The sequence below is a fragment of the Felis catus genome, chromosome D2 (genome assembly GCF_018350175.1).
Source record: "Felis catus isolate Fca126 chromosome D2, F.catus_Fca126_mat1.0, whole genome shotgun sequence".
Classification (NCBI taxonomy): Eukaryota; Metazoa; Chordata; class Mammalia; order Carnivora; family Felidae; genus Felis; species Felis catus.
The window spans coordinates 7681053-7694359 of NC_058378.1; the positions used below are offsets into that span (position 1 = coordinate 7681053).

Consider the following 13307-nt stretch of genomic DNA (forward strand, 5'->3'; position numbering starts at 1 on the left):
CTCTCTCTTTCTTTCAGTCTGTCTCTGCTTCTCTGTGTGTGTGTGAGTGATTTAAAAAAATTTTTTGTAGTGTTTATTTATTTTTGAGAGTGAAAGAGAGGCAGAGCATGAGCAGGGGAGGGGCAGAGAAAGAGAGAGGGAGACACAGGACCCAAAGCAGGCTCCAAGCTCCAGGCTGTCAGCACAGAGCCCAATGCGGGGCTTGAACTCACGAACCGCGAGATCATGGCATGAGCCCAAGTCGGATGCTTTACTGACTGAGCCACCCAGGCGCCCGTGTGTGTGATTTTTAAGTTCCCAAAATATAGAACAGTTACTTCTTTTTGCAAATCAGAAACTCATCCCTGACAAATAACTTCATCAGCATTGAATCTCTCTCTCTCTCTGTCTCTTTCTCTCTCTTTTTTTAAATTGGGATTCTAGTCACTGACTTTAGAAACAATACAATTAGCAAGTACCGATGTGGAAGGCAGTCCAGTAGCGTGAAAGACACACAGACAGGCTTTGAATTCTACGTCCCTGATATCTACTAGTTGTGTTTCTTGGAGGTATTTTCTTTAAGTCTTTGAACCTCAGTTCAATAAGAGACAACAATATTCACCTTGCAGAATATGTATGTTGCTTAGCTCACTACTTGATGCGGATTTGGAATTCTGTGACGATGTACCTATTACTTTTCTGTTATTCCATAGTAATACTTGAATGCAAGGGGCCAAACCCATACTTCTCTTTGGATTCCAAGCCATGATGGCTTGAATGGCTTGCATGGAGGAGGAGGAATATAATAAATGAATGGATGAATTAGTAAAAGAAATGCGAGGCCTCTCTTTACTTAGATTCATCTTATCTTCATGCCAGCTAATGTGTGAACTTACTCTAACAGAATTAATTTACCAGAAAGATCAAGCCTTCTTTTATATTTTTGCATAACTTCCTGGATATTTAGAAAACCTTGCCTGTTTGTATATGAATACTCTAAACACATGGCCTTCCTGTAAACACATAACCTCCATGCATTGAAGAAACTTTCTTCTTCATGAAAAAGCATTTTGAGTTGGATATTTGAGATTAGAGTGTCGTGTGAACTCAAACAGCATTGCCCTGTTCAAAAGTCTCGAGTGATCTTACCTCAGCCCTTCTTCCTACCATGTTTTTCGTAATTCCAATAAGCTATATTTCACTGATGTCAACTTGGTCTATAAAATGTCCAGGTGCATTAACGCCGTAGTGAACATCTCTTGTTTTGTCTTTCAATGCTATCCAACAATAGCAAGTTATGTTTGGCCCTGTTCCCTGGACCCGTGGTAAGCATGACGCCCGGACTTGACTAATCATGATATCTTATCTTCCTGACAGCAGGGATAGGTCAGGAATGGGTAAGTAGCAACCAAGATGATCCAACGAGAGGCAATCCGGAGATGAATCAGCTGGAAAGAAGTAGTATTTTATTTCCTTGAACGTTCATTCAGGTCTTTGAGTGTATGTTCTGTTTTCTGATCTCTCCGGTGTCTTGGGTGTTTTTCAGCGAGTGTTTTGGGAAGACAGTGGAATGGGATTGTCACTCTGTATCTTTTCTTAAAGCCTGGTTTGAGTAATCATGCTGGAGAACAGAGACAGATCCCTCCCCTTTCTTTCTTCTTTCTTTCTTTCTTTCTTTCTTTCTTTCTTTCTTTCTTTCTTTCGCAGCCAAATGCCTGAGTAAAAAATAGAGTTTCGTTACAAAGTCTTTCTACACAGTCATAAAAACTATTAAGATGTCTGTGGGCTCAGTCCACTGAGGTAAGATAATCCATCTTTTTGGGTACATAGGTCACCTGAGCAATGGGTCAAGAAGATGGCTCAGACACTGCAATTATTTGAGGATGAACGGTCAAGTTCTTGTAATTTATGAATGTCATGCCAAGATAATCTAGTGACACGTGGATTCAAACTGAAATCAGTTAATATGGGGCGCCTGGGTGGCTCAGTCAGTTAAGCGTCTGACTCTTGATTTCGGCTCAGGGCCCAATCTCATGGTTCATGAGTTCGAGCCCCGTGTCGGGCTCTGTGCTGACGGCGTGGAGCCTACTTGGGATTTTCTCTCTCTCCTTTTCTCTCTGCCCCTCCCCTGCTCATGCTCCCTTTCTTTCAAAACTAAGAAAATACACTTAAAAAAAGAGAAATCAATTAATATATGCCAGTTTATCTCTAAAGCTCAGCCCTCTAGAATGCTCTGTCGTAACCAGACATCAACCCCAAGGAACATCTCTCTTGGTCCTGAGGCACGGCAGGTCTTAAGTGTTCAGATAGCTCTTTGGTCATCAAGGTGCCGATGCTCAGAGTCTGTGGAGGGGAGTCAGAGTGTTTTCAGTAACCCCACTTTTCATGTACTGACGCCCTGCCCTTGTTCAGTCTTGAGGCTATTGAGATAAGGGAGGAACCCGTTTTTTAAAATCTCCTGTTGCCTTTCCTTTCCTTTAGCATTAGCTGATCAAAAATACAGATACTGAGCCCATGGTTCCTGGCCTCAGAGGTTGTCATAGGTAATCATGACAGACACTGTCAGTAATCCAGTAAATTCGGACTGGGTGTGCCTTCAAAAGAACCATGAGAGCGGAGAGGATTTAGAAGTATGGCTGTTGCCTTTTGCCATCCATACGACACACATTTGTTCATGAATCACCCAGCAGTATCATTTTCACTTAAATTGTTTTTTGAGTTTTTCTTTTTTAAAACAAAACAAAACTCTTTTAATGTTTATTTGGTTTTGAGAGGGAGAGGGAGACACAGAATCCGAAGCAGGCTCCAGGCTCCGAGCTGTCAGCACCGAGTCTGACGCGGGGCTCGAACTCCCGGACCGCGAGATCGTGACCTGAGGCCAGGTCGGATGCTCAACTGACTGAGCCGCCCAGGCGCCCCCATATTTGGTTTTCAATTCATTCTTCGCACCGGCAAGGTTATTTTAATAAATAAATATTATTTATTTAATAGTCATTTAGTTAAATGATATTCTTACTCACACCTGCCAAAGGGTCTTCATCTTCTACTTAACACATTCCAAATTTGTCATCATGGTCCTCGGTGTTTTCCATGATGTGGTTCCAAGCTAACGTTCACATTTGATTGGTCAATTCTGTCACATAAGGACACAGTGGTAGATGATGTGTTGCTTTCTTTACTCAGTGGACACATTCTTTGAGTCCTATGAATCAATCAAATATTTTGATGTCAGTGCTATATCCTAGTTACTTCGAGAACTGTTACATGATGAGGTGTTAGAGGAAAAAAAAAAAAAGAAACGTCAGGCTTCATCTAACAAAGAAATGTAATTAAAAAATACAGTATTAAATCTGCATCACTGGGCTACAAAAACAATAAAAACTTAATCAATAGCCTTTGAAATAAAATGTTACCAAGCACATTGAAAAACATTGCCAAAAGCATCTTCTGGTCTTGATTTTACTAATCAGTTTTAATGGAAAAGTCTTTTTCTCACCAAGGGTCTGTGAAGATTTCCAGGAAGCAGATCCCCAAACTTTTCTTTTCTGGAAAGTGTTGCTCAACTGTGCATTTCTAATGTAATGCGTCCAGAGATTACAAATAAAGACCAGCGGAGATAAGGAAAGTCACAGCCCAAGCCATCCCAATGTAAATAAATACAATTAAGTCGTGGTTAAAAGGAAAAAAGAACACTTTCCAGCATGGTCAGCGGACACAAAGGCGGAGGGTTTAAGCAGACTTGAAACAAACCCATCACTTTTTGGTAAAGGAGCAGAGACTGAGAAGTGGAATAAGGGATTCTGGGGGTTGAGGGTAAAGGAAGTAGTTACGTTCAAAGACCACTCCTGTGACACGTATCTCAGCAGAGCAGAGGAATATCTGCTAATCCCATTTTTTAAAACCGCAACGATGGAGTTAACGTCTCCCATAAATGGTATATATCATGTAAGTGCCTAGCCAAGTACTCACGCCTCACGCCTCACTATTAAATTCACACAACACCCCCCCCCCTTTCTTCAAAGCACATGTGTTTATACATGTCACCTCCGTTCGTCTCTCGCCTCTCTGTGGAAACCCAGCAGAGCAATGTCGAGCGACTCAGTCAAGGTCACAGCGTGATCGAAATGCTTGGGAGCTGGAAGGGAACGCAGAACACCCCCTCCGGTGCCACACGCGTGAGGTCAGAAGGCTGGGTCAAAAGCATTGCAATTGTATGCATGTGTAAGTGCTGTAACAGTGCTAAATAATAGCGCATGTAATGCTTCCCACTTAAGATATGTTCTTGGCTAACTCTGTTGGAAAATATTATATGGGGATTTCTCCATGGTAAAAAAAAAATTTTTTTTTGAGCAAAGTTTATTTTATTTTATTTCCCAACCACTCTTCTTTATTTCTATTCTTCTGCCCATTAGCCATATAACTTATTTTATATTATTTTATCTTTTTAATATGAAATTTATTGTCAAATTGCCTTCCATCCAACACCCAGTGTTTTCTGAGCAAAGTTTAAACAAAAGAAAAAACAAGATCTGAAGCCCAGAATATTCCATTTTTCCAGGAATATTCCAATATTCCAATTTTCCAATGCCCCATGTTTCAGGAATGGCGGTGGCCCTAGCAACCTCATTTTACTGAGGCTGTTAGGTGTGGAGGTAGAATCGCACAGTTCAGGTATTCTTTCCAGAGAGAATCATCAGACTAACGTAAGCAAGACCACGTCCCGACGTGGAAAGTAATGTAACAAAGCAAATTCTGCATGGAAAAAACAAAATCCTTGGACAATGGTGCACACGCAGGTCTCATGCATGCCTGACCTGGGTGTCCCCGGGGCTGGGAGATGTGTAGGTACCACGGGAGCTGACAGCCGGCCAGCACATAGGAGCTCAATCCTTCTGCAAGATGAGAAACATTGATGTCTGCCGAGAAGGCTCTTGAGAAATGAGATAGGACTCAAACGTTTGGGAAGGTAGAGAGATTCCTGAGTAATCTGTTGTGGGTATAAACTAATCAGCTTCTAGCTTTTGTGAAGGCATTAATGAACCGGACAAATCGCAGGGTGTCTGGAGAAAACCCCCTGAGGAGAAACTTGGGGATGAACCTTCAACGTCTCCTAGCAGATTAGGGTCACGCGGTGGGACAGGGAGACACTGACTTCTCACCGAACAGCCCATCCTTCCACATCTCTAGCCCTCTTGCAGGTAGGTGGCCAACAGCCTGAAGAATTTAAAAGCTGAGGCGCTGGGGCACCTGGCTGGCTCAGTCAGTAGAACCCGTCAACCCTCAATCTCAGGGGCGTGAGTTCAAGCCCCACATTGGGCATAAGGATTACTTAAAAAAAAAAACAATACAATAAAATAAAAAACGAAACTGACATGCTGCCTTGAGTCTTCTCTTCCGCTGCCGTGGTGACCTTGAAGTTATGAGCCCCAGATTTCATAGCTATTAAGTACAAGCAGATGTAGTCCTGAGCTTCACAGAAGGACCTCCGGATAGGCAGAGATTTTGTGGGGTTGAGAAATAGTAAGTGTTACACCACTGAGATTTAGGGAAGTATTTGTTACTGCAGCACAGCCTAGTTTATTCAGACCGCTACACATAGGATTGAAATGACTTCATTGTCCTAAGGGAGCTTGAATAATTATGACTAACGTCTCCCTTTTTTTTTTGGTTTCAACTTGTTTCTGACGATCTCACTCTTAGGACACAGGGTTATAATGGTAAAATCCCAGTGAATCCTTTCACATGGACAATAAGACCACACATTTGGTATTAAATTTACATAAAAACAAATATGTACTCTTGCAATATTGGCCTGAAATATTTCTCTACTGAACACGTGCCTTGTTTTATTTGAAAATCAATCTTCAGCTGTTTCTCTGTCTTAAAGTTTTTTTTTTTAAATGTACTTTGATCTACTTGACATTCAGTGAATTTCATTCTTTTTTTTTTATGTTTATTTTTTTGGGGAGAGAGAGAAAGATACAGAGTGCAAGTGGGGGAGGGGCAGAGAGAGATGAGACACAGAAACAAAAGCAGGCTCCAGACTCCAAACTGTCAGCGCAGAGCCCGACGGGGGTCTCGAACTCACGAGCAGAGAGATCATGACCTGAGCCAAAGTTGGGTGCTTAAGCGACTGAGCCACCTAGGCTCCCCTCATTCTTTCTTTTTGATAAACTATTCATCTATGGTATCTTTGAAAACATCGTTTCTCATCATAGCAGCATTAGGGTTGTTTTTTTTTTTTTTTCACTAAGCTGTTAATATGACATTTTTGATGTCAGACATATTCCCTTATAATAGCTATTTTATAAAATCAGGCTTTGCAAGCAGAGTATGAAACCATAGGTGATGGTCAAACAGAGATAATGGGTACATGGCTTTTCCCTTTGGACCAAACTCAAAAGCACTAGAGTTACAAGGACGTGCTGCGTAAAAGGTCCAGACAAGGCCCAGTGGCTGAGCTCTCCCGTAATTACAGTCCAAACACTAATTTGCATGCCTTTTTGGGTTTGTTTCAACATGGATTATGTCGCTTTTTAAATAGCCAGCTTCAATTTCTAGGAAAGGCCCAACAGAGACACATATTACAGTCACCAGCTGAACGATATAAGTAAGTAGAAAACGTTAGGATTCGCTGCTCATTGGATCTTTATTTTGCTAATTAAGATTATCACACTCTTGGAGTCTCTTTCTTTTTTTTATTTTTTTTATTTTTTTTTAAATTTTCTTTTTTTTTGAACGTTTATTTATTTTTGGGACAGAGAGAGACAGAGCATGAACGGGGGAGGGGCAGAGAGAGAGGGAGACACAGAATCGGAAACAGGCTCCAGGCTCCGAGCCGTCAGCCCAGAGCCTGACGCGGGGCTCGAACTCACGGACCGCGAGATCGTGACCTGGCTGAAGTCGGACGCTTAACCGACTGCACCACCCAGGCACCCCAAGGGTTTAATTTTTAAATAGGCAATTTAGGGGCGCCTGGGTCTGGGTGGCGCAGTCGGTTAAGAGTCCGACTTCAGCCAGGTCACGATCTCGCGGTCCGTGAGTTCGAGCCCCGCGTCAGGCTCTGGGCTGACGGCTCGGAGCCTGGAGCCTGTTTCCGATTCTGTGTCTCCCTCTCTCTCTGCCCCTCCCCCGTTCATGCTCTGTCTCTCTCTGTCCCCAAAAAAATAAATAAACGTTGAAAAAAAATATTTAAAAAAATAAAAAAATAAAATAAAAAAATAAAAAAATGTTTGAGTGTAGTTGACGCACGTGTTACATTAATTTCAGGTGCACGACATGGTGGTTCAACAGTCTGTGTGGGGCTGTGCTCACACGTGCAGCTATGACCTGTCATCCTACAACGCTTTGTACTATGATCTGTCATCATACACTACCATTGACCGTATTCCCGGTCCCATGACTGTGACCGATTCCTTCCACAACTGGAAGCCTGTGTTTCCCACTCCCCTCCCCCCATTTTGCCCCGCCCCCCAACCCACCCCCCTCTGGCGGCCATCCGTTTGTTCTCTGCGTTTATAGGTCTGATTCCGCTTTTTATTTATTTGTTGGTTTTGCTTTTTAGATTCCCCATGTAAGTGAAATCGTAGAGCGCTTTCTCGGACTGACTTGTTTCACTTAGCGTCATACCCTCTAGATGAATCCATGGTGTCACAAATGACACGGCTGAGCAGTGTTCCATTGTATATATACACCACATTTTCTTTATCCATCAATCAGTCCATGGACGCTTGGGCTGCTTCCATATTTCGGCTCTTGTAAATGATGCTGCCGTAAACATAGAGGTGAATTAGTGTTTGACTTAGTGCTTTCGTTTTCTTTGGGTAAGTACCTTGTAGAAGAACGCTTGATCGTATGATATTTCTATTTTTAATTTTTTGAGGAAACCCCACACTGCCTTCCACAGTGGCTGTTTTTTTAAAATCGCTCATCTCTTAAGACATCTTTGATCAGGCGCGCGATACAGCAAAGCGCTAGGGGATAAGAGTTTATGACACCGATGTTGTCCCGCGGATGTAAGAGATGGGTTCGTCCATTCCTCGCATCTTTCAAGCGTCCTGATCAAGAGTGGAGGGCAGTGGCTCACTGCCTCTTCAACACTGCCCAACCGCCCCTTCCAAATATCATAACCACCCCTGTGCCCGTCTCCTTCTGGGCCAGGGATGACTAACTGGTAGTAGGAGGTGTGATCATAAACAAGGGCCTAGGGACAAGGGCATTTGCCCGGGGTCAGCCCTGGGGTTGGCATTTCCGCTCCTTGGTGCTCTTCCTTTAACTTCTCTGACCTGCTGGCCTCTGGATCTTTCCTGTCTTCATCTTAGATTCCTGTTCAATTCCTCAGGGTGTATTTGTGTCCTTAGATCTTTCAACTGATTATCTGCTCTGACATAGAGGAAGGGCTCATTCTTTCTCTTTCGCAGACCTGGACTTCTCATCCACCAACCGTTCTGATCTTGGCGGCTCGACCGAGACTGGGAGCCAGGTCTGAGTCCTTGGCTGTCCACTCGCTTGCTGTCTCCACCCTGACCTGACCCATGGAGACAAGACAAACATAAGCGACGCAATCGGAGGCCACGGCACAGAATGGGGAGGTCCGTGCGGATTGCGGAGATTAGGCAAGATTTTTCGGGGGGAGGTGGGACTTGAAGGATGGATTGACTCTGTCTTCCCTCCACCTGTTGGCGGGTGTGTTGCACGAGCCCACATGTCGTAAAGTGGAGTTTCTTTCACGTGCTGTGATACCGAGGCTCCTTGAATTCACACCGACCTTTCTCGTTTCCCCATATTCTAAGACTTTTGTTTCCCTCGTATGCCGTGAACGCTTTGTGCTTTGAGTTGGTCGGGCACAGGGTTCCGCCTGTGTGCTCTCCCCTCCCGTCCTCCTTACTTGCTTCCGCACATCCACGCTTGCTTATTTTCCATCTTCTCAGGCCATAGCTCACGGCCCGGAAAGCTCAGCTCAGAGCCGAAGATGTCAAGTCGGCCGCGTCTGCCGTATTGTGTGCAGCCATCCGCGTTACATACCGAGCAGCGAGGTCTGGGGTGGGTCTGGTCCAGGGCAGAAGAAGGGCTTGCGGGGCTAAGTGGCCGGACTGCCCTGGCTCTGCCTGGTCTGATTCAGGGCTTGGAAGGGGAGGCAGAGAACGGTGCCAGGAGCTTTTTCTAAGAGCTCCTGTTCTTAGACCTGGCAGGCCTGGCTCGGTGACAGTGACATGTGTGGGGGCAGGACATGAGCTCCTTTACCGGGACTTTGGCAGCTCCTGCGGCTGTGGGGGTGGCTCCCTCGTCTTCCCACCCATGCCAGCTCTGTAGGGGGCTCATCTCTGACCTCTCGTGGACTCAGCAGCTCCCTTCCTCCAACGAGTGTGGCATGACGTGTCTACCTGCTGTGGCCGGCAGGAGACTTTTGGAGACACTAAGAAATCTCAGCCTGTCCTGTGCTTTGGAGTCTTACCCGTGGGGAATCCTATGCGGTACAAGGTACTTTGCTCTTAAGAAAAGCATGCTGGTTCTTTTGACTTTTTTCACCCCTCATTTAAGGAAACCAGATGCAGAGGTTGGGGGTGAGGAGGCAGCTGGGTCGTGCTCTCGGGCTGAGGCATCCTGTGCTCACCCTGTGTCAGTAGAGACTGATTTGTGGTTGCTTCTGACATCAAGTGGCTCGGGGTCAGCCGCTCTCAATCTTTAAAATTAGCCGCGATGGGGTTACACGTAGGAGGAAGTCCTAGACCAGGAAACAGGAGCCCAGCTGTAACTGAGCCCTCGGGCAGGGTGCCCCCTCTCCCAGGCCCAGGTTCCTCACTTGGCTGTAAACTGAGAGGCATGGACGATGCTCCTAAAAGTCCCGTCCGTGGGACCAGTCTGGGATTTATGACCCTGAGTCTGGCTTCAACGTAGCTCCGAGTCCACACGGTTTCTTGATGTGTGGAGCCATCTGGCAGCATCCGGTGGCACTTTCGGCCTGGGCGGGCTAACATGTCTCCTTCTACACCTTTGCCTCTGGCCCATGGCGACAGAGAGCGTTTGTTTAAACCAGAGCAGAGATGCCAGCGGGGCGCCCAGGGGTAGCACAAGTAGAGGAGGGAGCTCCTCCGTGCCCTTTCTCACGACAGGCCCCTGGGACATTGTATCTTCCACACTGCGTTCCCCGTACTGGTTTAAAAGTTGGAACTGGGGCGCCCGGGAGGCTCAGTCGGTTAAGCGTCCGACTTCGGCTCGGGCCACGATCTCACGGTCCGTGAGTTCGAGCCCCGCGTCGGGCTCTGTGCTGTCAGCTCAGAGCCTGGAACCTGCTTCGGATACTGTGTCCCCCTCTCTCTCTGCCCCTGCTCTGCTCACGCTCTCTATCAAAAAATGAATAAACGTTAAAAAAATGTTTAAAGCTTGAACTGTGGAGTGGCCTGGATGACATGTGCAGCATAACCTTAGTCTCCCCTGCCCCCCATATCCCTCAGTTTTCTCATCTGTAGAATAAACCAATACTATGTACCTCGAAGGTCTATTATGAGGATTGAGTGGGCTAAGATTTTGTAAAAGGTTTAGAACAATACCCGCTACGTGGTAAGTACTTGTAGAAAACCTAGGTACCCATGAAATGGAGCAGATATGCTATTAAAAAATAAATAAATAGGTCCCCAAATAAAACAAGTTTATTTGGAAAATCTGGGTTGACCAAAGTCAAATACAATTTTTTTCCTTTAGTACTCAAAGCAATGTGATGCTCTGCAGGGGAATTTGGAAACTTCACTGGAGATGATGGAATTTTTTGAAATTTCCCAAGTTTTTTTTTTTTTTTTTTTTTTTTTTTTTTTTATACTATGGAGTTGTTCTCATGAAACACCTAATATTGCCTCAGGGAACCCAGGGGTGTCTCACGGAACACAGTTTGAGAAATGCAGCTCCTGGTATACAGAACCTGCTCCCCAGCACGTGAAACTTTTATTAAAGGTCCCCTCTGCTAGTTTGATCCTCAGGCTCTCCTCATCCAAGGGATGTCTGTCCATCTTCTGTTTATACCTTTCATGCTTGTTTGAAAGCTGCCTTTCGTGTTTATAGCTTTCCTTGAGCAATTACTTAGTAATTTCAAAGACTGAGGATAGCTTAGATGGAGCCAGTCTGTTGGCTCTGCCCATCCCTGACCTCATAGCCAAGGGCTGGCCCTGTGAAGAAGGTGTAGTCTAGAAGCTCCTGGGGTTAATGAGAGCCATGCCCCCGGCTCCGTGGTGCATAGGATAGTGTCGTTTTTGTACAAGCTGGAAATCCTTCTCCCTGTGCTCTCGATATGACCTATAAACAAGCAAATGCGGTTACCTGTTACCTGGCTCAGCATTCCCCGGGCCTTCCAGAAAGCCCAGCGAGCAGCTGAACTTGTGAGGCACAAAGTATGTGCCTGGGTGCCTGCGGACTCAGCCCAAGGACTCTGAAAGCCACAGGGATTGGATTAGGGATTGGAGCTTCTTGGGACCAAGGACCTGGGTGGCCCTTTATTACCTACAGAATGAAGCCCGAACACGTGGGCCCAGCAGGGAAAGCCTTCCCAAACTGGACCAACCTGGCTCCTCTCCCTCACCTATCACCGATAGCTTCCTGCTCACTCGCTGGGACCCCCTCCCCAGTGTGACCCTGAACTGTTTTGCCCCTGAACTTTTGCTTGTTTTCATGTCTTCTGTCAAAATCACATGATCTTTAGACCGAACTCAAAATGGTCACCAACGTCTCCCTGATGCCCGCCTATCCTCTGTCCGTGGGGAGATTCGGGGTCCCCTCTTCTATTTACACTGGTCTCGTATACTCTTCATTGAGTGCATGTCTCCCCCTTTGCTTTACGTTCTGACTCTTGGGGGGGACATGATCTCCACTCCTGGAAAATAATGTATTTGAGGGCAGGGACTGCGCTGTTTATATCCGAGTCCCCAGTTACATCTTAATGGGTCTGTTCCAAAAAAATCTCCCAAATCAAGTTGTGGTTTCCTAACTGTGTCACATGCAACATACATATGTGCGCACAGGGTTATTTATTTTGTATCGTTTGCCACGATTGAGTCTCCTCTGGGCTAACTGTTCTGCAGGCACAGATGATTTTTCTTATTCTTCTGAGCTTACGGAAGAGGGTGTACATGCAGAAGAGTGCTATTCGAGACCCTCCACCTCTGGGCTCTGTATACCTTTATGCACACGGAGAAGGGTGTAAACTCTCCTGGTTCCCTTTAAAGAATAGCTGGGAGGGGAGGCCTGGGTGGCTCGGTTGGTTAAACGTCTGACTCTCGGCTTTGGCTCGGCTTATGATCTCAAGGTTCGTGGGTTCGAGCCCCGTGCCAGGCTCTGTGCTGGCGGTGCGGAGCCTGCTTGGGATTCTCCCTCTCTGTCCCTCCCTTGCTCTCTCTCTCTCTAAATAAATAAATAAATAAAGCTTAACAAAAGGAGTTTCCTGGGTTGTTCTCTGGGCCTGGTGTATTGAAATTTGGGTTTTTTAACAACTGCCAGTGGGATTCTCACGCACCCCAAATTTAAGAACGGCTGCATCGGACACCAGGGCTTATTTATTTACGCTTTAAAAGATTATTTATTGTTAAATACCCAGGGACGGTGTATTAACAGCACACGCACAAAACGGAACTCGGCTTTGATAGAGTAAAAAGTGGTGTACCTTAACTTTATTTTCTCTTTTCCTTTCTGAACTTAACTGCCTCCTAAACATGAACACAGTCCATATGTTCACGGGGAAAAAAAAAATCTCCCCCCATTCCCGAATGCGAGGCCGGCCGGGCAACACCGGAGTGAGTCTGTCCGGGCTGAGAGCGGGCGGAAGTTGGACCCACGCTTCTCCAGCGCAGTGAGGGCACCTGGTGCGGTCACTGCCCTCTTTCTGAGCCTGCTTGGTCTGTGCTTTTCTTTCCTGACCCGAGATGAGATATTTCTGAGGCTTAGAAAGAAAAATAAAAAGGAAAGCAAGCTCAGATAAGGCGCTTTTTGGCAAAAGAACAGGATAAAATGCATTGCAATGGCCTCTAAATCGGTTATGTTATCTGATTTGGATCTGTGTTTTTTTTGTTTGTTTGTTTGTCTGTTTGTTTTTTTCAACGTTTATTTTTTTTGGGACAGAGAGAGAGCATGAACGGGCGAGGGGCAGAGAGAGAGGGAGACACAGAATCGGAAACAGGCTCCAGGCTCTGAGCCATCAGCCCAGAGCCCGACGCGGGGCTCGAACTCACGGACCGCGAGATCGTGACCCGGCTGAAGTCGGACGCTTAACCGACTGCGCCACCCAGGCGCCCCGGATCTGTGTTTTTAGAAGCTAAGCCCCAAACTCGTAACCCCCCCAGCTCCCC

The 13307-nt window shown here is 45.9% G+C and overlaps 1 protein-coding gene across 1 annotated transcript in view; it reads right to left on the reverse strand.

Annotated features, from left to right (window-relative positions):
• Positions 1-209: 209 nt before the first annotated feature.
• The window catches only part of RNLS (renalase, FAD dependent amine oxidase), a 367960-nt gene continuing 354862 nt past the window's right edge, over positions 210-13307 (reverse strand). The window contains exons 8-9 of the transcript XR_006586841.1: positions 3000-3181; positions 210-1694 (exon numbers count right to left, since the gene is read on the reverse strand). The gene's annotated coding sequence lies outside the window, so the exon portion shown is untranslated. The remainder of the gene's footprint in view (positions 1695-2999; positions 3182-13307) is intronic.